Source organism: Crocodylus porosus, unplaced genomic scaffold (genome assembly GCF_001723895.1).
Source record: "Crocodylus porosus isolate Cpor-Errol unplaced genomic scaffold, CroPor_comp1, whole genome shotgun sequence".
NCBI classification, from domain to species: Eukaryota; Metazoa; Chordata; order Crocodylia; family Crocodylidae; genus Crocodylus; species Crocodylus porosus.
This window is the reverse complement of record NW_017728909.1, coordinates 54,754,881-54,760,280: the sequence shown is the minus strand read 5'-3', so window position 1 is coordinate 54,760,280 and position 5,400 is coordinate 54,754,881. Positions and strand designations below refer to the sequence as shown.

Here is a 5,400-nt window from a genome sequence, read left to right as displayed (position 1 = left end):
AAAAAGAGAAGAAACGTTGTAAAAAAAAAAAAAAAAAAAAAAGAGCATGGTTACCTTAAAAGGTAGGCACTGCAGCCGGCAAGAAATCACAGCGTGGGGCTTGGGCTAGTCCAGAGTTCCCGCTGGCCGCATGAAAGAGTAAATCCCCTGGTTGGTGCTGATGCCGGGGTCTCCCTTTCCGCCTGCCCCCCGCTCCCTCCCCCAGGGCCGAGCACCTGATCCGCAGCTGCTGCCTGAGTTCCGAGGCAAAAGAAGCAGCAAGTCAGCTTGCCTGCAAGTTCAAATACGAGCCCATCATTGTACCGTCAGCGCTGCAGAGAGGAGGGGCCGGGAAGAGGAGGGCACAGGGGCTCTTGAAGAGGCTCGCACGAGCCGGCGGGGCTCACAACTTCCCAGCTCCGCGGAGGGGCAGGAGCAGGCAGCTCCCCCCCGCCCCCCACCACGGTCCGCCCCGGCAGGCTCTGGGGGAGCTGCTTTCCCAACTGAGCACCTTGGTGCGGGGCTGTCCGAGCCGCCGTGAATGACGAGCCCTCGCAGCGAGGTCCGAGCCCGCTCGGTTGGGACTTGTCTGAAGCGTGCACGCGAAGCGGGGCCAGCTTTGTCCCCGTGTCAGTGCCCCCCCGGATTAAACAGAGAGCCGCGAGGGGAAGGCAGGGGCTCGCCCATTGTGCCTCGCAGCCCGCTCCGGGGAGGAAGTGATCGGAATGGCAATGGCCTCCCCTCCCCCCGCGCCCCCCACTCCCACTGTAATAAAGGGAGATCTTGGGGATGGTTCAAAACTTCCCCGGCTGGGCCAGATTCCCCGGACGCCGAGCCAAAGGATCCCCGCCCTAGTTTTACTCATCCGCAGGCTTTCTCTGAGATTAGACCCCGCTGTCCAAACCTCTTGGAAAAGATGCATGAAATCATAAGTAGCAAGCGAAATGCACGGGTTTATAGGGGCTCTCGCTAGCGTCAGCGTCTGGAAGTGTTTCCATTTAACTCTCCCCCCCCCCCTCCCAAATTGGAGCTGCAGGATGATAGTCGACGCCCTGGTGTGCGAAAGCTGGGCACAAAAGACGTGGCAAAGCCAAGACAGCTGATGTCCTGGGCACCACGGGCCAGATGCGGATCTCCCTCCCAGGGGTGTCGATCCAGAATGACGGTGTAAATCAAATCCCAATGTAGGCCTGCAACTTTGCAGAATCAAACGAGGGTGCGCGCTGCCCGTGCCCCGCGTGACAGGGACGGGTTGAAGAGCCGGGAGGACGAGGTGTGTCTACGCGAGTACAATGGGTCATGGGCAGAGCCGCGTGGAAGCAAACGCGTGGCAGTACCACGTCTGACCGCCAGGGAATCCCGGGCCGAGCGTCCCCACTCGTCCTCAGCCCTGATTGAGGATCCGTGTTTAAACGCTCCCTAAAGCCTCAGAGCCCAACTCAGCCATTGAGCGCTGCAAACTTTTGCCACGTCGAGAAGCAAAGACATCTGGCTGCTGCTGTGAGAGAAGCGCCCTGGAAGCAGAAGCCGGCTCCGGGTTTGGCCGAACTCCTCGCAGAGCCCGGCCAAATGGCAAAAGAAATTCGCCTTTCCCATTGCAGGGAGATCAGGGTTTCCCTTAACGAGATGCTGTTGCTAACTGCAAATCTCCAATGATTTACTAATTCCAGGGAACTTGGAAGTCTGTTTGATGTAGGTAACAAGCAGTTGGTTGGATGCATTTAAAACTGACCTGAGCCTCTCGATCTCTCTGAAGTGCATCAAGTAGTGAAGGAGTTGATCCCATGCTGAGCACACCTAAGTGCTGGTCATGTTAAAGGGGGGAGGGGATGCTCTGACTGAAAGAAGAGCCTTGGGGAAGTGTTTTGGTTTGTTAAATCTTTAAGCCCAGGACCATGCTACAGTTTTCCCAAACGTTTTGATGCATTTCCACTTCTGAACGCTGCCTGTTACAAAATGAAGTTTGAATGTGTACCTGAGCCCTGGAAAACATGCAGAGAAATACACAGATGCTACAACCTGGTCCCGTTTAAAGCACCAGGAATCAAGAAAATCGGGGTAATACCAAAACCCTGAGCCTTGTCTCCCTTCCCTGTAATGCAGCCCTGCAGGCTACTTCTGTCACAGACTGTGGCCTTCTACGTGGCGGGATTATCCAGAGCTTCAGCACAGTCCTGATATTACAGGGGAAAAGTCTCCCCTTTCCCTTTGAATTCCCTTGCTCCAATAGGGTGCAACCAACCCCTCCTCCACTATCTGGGACTAGCAATGTTGGTGTCCACTGCCAAAATAGGGGTCCCTCTCAGTACAACTTCACCCCCTTACCCATAGAGGGCCATAGGGGTAACAAGAGCCTCCCAGTTCTCAGGAGGGGTAAGTCCTCAGCCACCAGCATAGGTGGCAACAAAAACCTAGGGTTCACGGGGTTTTCCCCCACCCCAAACTAATTTTGTGGCAGCCAGTGACAGCAGCAGCACCTGGTGTCATTTGGCATGCAGCCAGGTAAGCAACCCACACGTGCTCAGCTCTGTGTCTCCACTGCTCCAGGGCCGCTGGCACACCCTGCTGCTGCCCTATGCCCAGCGCCCTTGTGTATAGCACCAGCACTGCTGGCCCCAAAAGGGCCCTGTGGGAAGGAGGAGTGGAGGTCAGGAGGGTTTGCCCTGCTCCATTCCCCACCCTGCACCCCGCCCCCCATGCCCCCTGTCCCCTTGCACCCAAAAGCAGCACCTTTTAAGTCTGTTTTACTCAGCTTCCCCAGTCATATTTTTTCCTGCTTCCTATGGCCAACAGCACTGTCCAGCTCTCCCCAGCCCCTGACCTTTCTACTGCACAAAACAACCACTTGGCTGACTCAAGCTCTATTTGCCCAAGCAGTCTGCCTCCTTCAGTGATAAGCAGTGATTGCTTTACGACTTCTGAGAAGCTGAAGGAACTGGCCTTATTTCGTCTAGAGAAGAGAAGACAAGACGGAGGTGGGATCTAATAGCAGCCTTCAGCTACCTGAAGCAGAGTTACTAAGATGAAGGAGCTAGACTGTTCTCAGTGGTGGCAGATCAAAGAATAAGGAGCAATGGTTTCAAGTTGCAGCGAGGGAAGTTGAGGTTAGACATTAGCAAAAACGTTCTCACTAGAAGGGTACTAGAACAGGCTGCCGAGCGAGGTGGTGGAATCTCTATTCCTGGTGGGTTTTAAGACCTGGCTAGACAAAGCCTTGGCTGGGGTGATCTAGTTGGGGTTGGCCCTGCAGCCCCTTCCAGCCCTCATTTTCTATGACTCTAAACTCTTGAGATTCAAGACACCCCTAAGAAAAAAATGCCTGTTTAGTCATCAATCCTCTCTTTTTCACTACAGAAAAATCACAGTCGGGTTCTTCTGTTGCAAAGATCACCTCTGCTGAGGAGCCAGGAAGAGTGGAGCCCAGGGGGGCGGTGGATACAGGCTACCCACTGAAGGCTTGGGCCTCCCTGCCCTGCTGCCCTCACACTAGGGCCTCCTTGGCAAAGCAGCTCCATGCCACTGCCAGGAGCCCCACACCGGCTGCACTGCCATAGTGAAGTGCCCCTTGCCTGCCCAGGAGTAGCAGGGGGCACAACTCTGCACTGCCACCTCTGCTGGGCAGGCAGGGGGACCTCACCAGGGCAGCGTGGCTGGCGTGGGGCTCTTGGCTGCGGCAACGAGCTTCTCTGCCCTCCCTGGACAGGGTCTCACCTGCTGGGTGGTGGAGGCCTCGAGGGGCAGGGCAGCATGGCGGGGAACCTTGAGCCCTCAGCAGGTAGCCTGCATCTCCCCCTCCCCCAGACATGGCGAGGGGCAGAGAGCTGGGCTCCGGGCTCTGCCCAGCCACGATAGCTGCTAACTCCCATGGGAGGTAGCTGTGGTGCCAGGGGGCTGCAGGCCCTGGTCCCTAGCCCTGGCAGCTGGGCCCCCTCTGGCAGGGGTGGAGGGTGCTGCAGGTTGGGAGTGAGGGACCATGCAGAAGAAAGGGGTCATACACGGGGTCATGCTGAGGAATAGGTCGGGAAGCACTGCTCTAGGGCTTCTTCCTGTGGGAAACCTCCGGCCTCAGCTCGCGAGCCACGGGGCCAGCCCGGGCAGCAGTCCACAGACAAGGCGGGTGGGAAGGAAGGAGCCGCCCCGCGCGGGTGTGGGGCGGGGGCAGCGGGACCTCAGCAGAGGGAGGAAGCCCCAGGCTGGGGCCGTGTCTGCCCGCCCGTCCTGCCCAGGCCGCGAGGGTCGGCCGGAGGCTTCCCCGTGGGGACGTGGCTCTTCCCGCCCAGGAGCGGCAGGACCCAGGCGGGAGCTGAAGGCGCGGGCTGAGCCCACGAGGGACCGGCCTGGCGCGAGCGGGAGGAGGCCGGCGTTGGGCGGGCCCGTGGGATGTGGGGCAGACCCCGGGCGGGAGGCCCGGGGGGCCGTGCTGCGGAGCCGCCCCCGGGCACAGCCCGGCTCTGAGCGCCAGGAAGCCGCGGAGATCTTAAGAGAACTGCCCCGCATCCCCACGGTGGGGGGACAGCGAGCAGCTGGACTGCTGGGTGCTGCTTTGGGAGCTCCTCCAGCTTGCGGGCTGGGCGGTTGGGCATGGTGGCCCTGATGGCAGCAAGCGGGGCTTTTGGCCTTCCCCTACCTGGCAGGGTGGCAGCCAGATACAGGGCACCCAGCTCTGCAAAGTCCAATGTGTCCCAGAGCAATGCAGGAGGAGCAGGCACCAGTGCCCGGGCACCCCGAGGACTCCCCTGGGGATGCAACCTTTACAGCAGAGTTTTTCAACGCCTGGGTCGTGACCCAAAAGCAGTTTGCAAAAATACATGGAAGGGTCAGGAACTTTAAACTTTAAAAATGGATTTTCCTTTAAAGGAGAAAAATAAAGGGAATGGTGGCTTTTCTAGCCTGTGAGGGACTGCTTGCCCCCCTTCCCTCCACACACACACACCCTGCCCTGCCCCACATGCTGGGGGCATGGGCAGCAGGTTGGGAGTGAGGGGCAGTAGGTTGGGACTGGCCACTGATGTTTGCAAATGAGTCCTGGTACAAAAAAGGTGGGGAATCGCTGCCTTAGAGCATGTCAGTGTGTGCCTGAGGAGGCCATCTCTGGCCCAGGACAACTCCAGCCCAGGAAAGCCCATGCCTTTCTGATTGTTAGTCTATAAGGCCCCTGCCTTATAGACTAATTATATTTATTACACAATTGTCTGGGCAGTTGCGCAAAAAAAAATTGGGCTGTCCCCACTGTGCAAATTCATTATCACACAATTAATCAGTGAATCCTACAAGAAGTTTAGGTTGGCCACGCATGGAAAGTCATTGTCATGTGGTCCTCCAGTTATAGAAGGAGCCAGCCAGCTCTAAAGTTAGTGCTTAAAACTGTAACAACTCAAGAGCTGGTTTCTATTCAGCTTTAATTTAAATGTTTAAGGTTCA

General features: G+C 57.4%; 1 protein-coding gene across 2 annotated transcripts in view; it reads right to left on the bottom strand.

The window, feature by feature from the left end:
* VCAN (versican) overlaps window positions 1–347 on the bottom strand; it is a 150,121-nt gene extending 149,774 nt beyond the window's left edge. The window contains exon 1 of one of the 2 annotated variants that reach the window (XM_019532324.1): window positions 55–347. The gene's annotated coding sequence lies outside the window, so the exon portion shown is untranslated. The remainder of the gene's footprint in view (window positions 1–54) is intronic. The other variant, XM_019532325.1, reaches the window with a different exon arrangement.
* Between the last annotated feature and the right edge of the window lie 5,053 nt (window positions 348–5,400).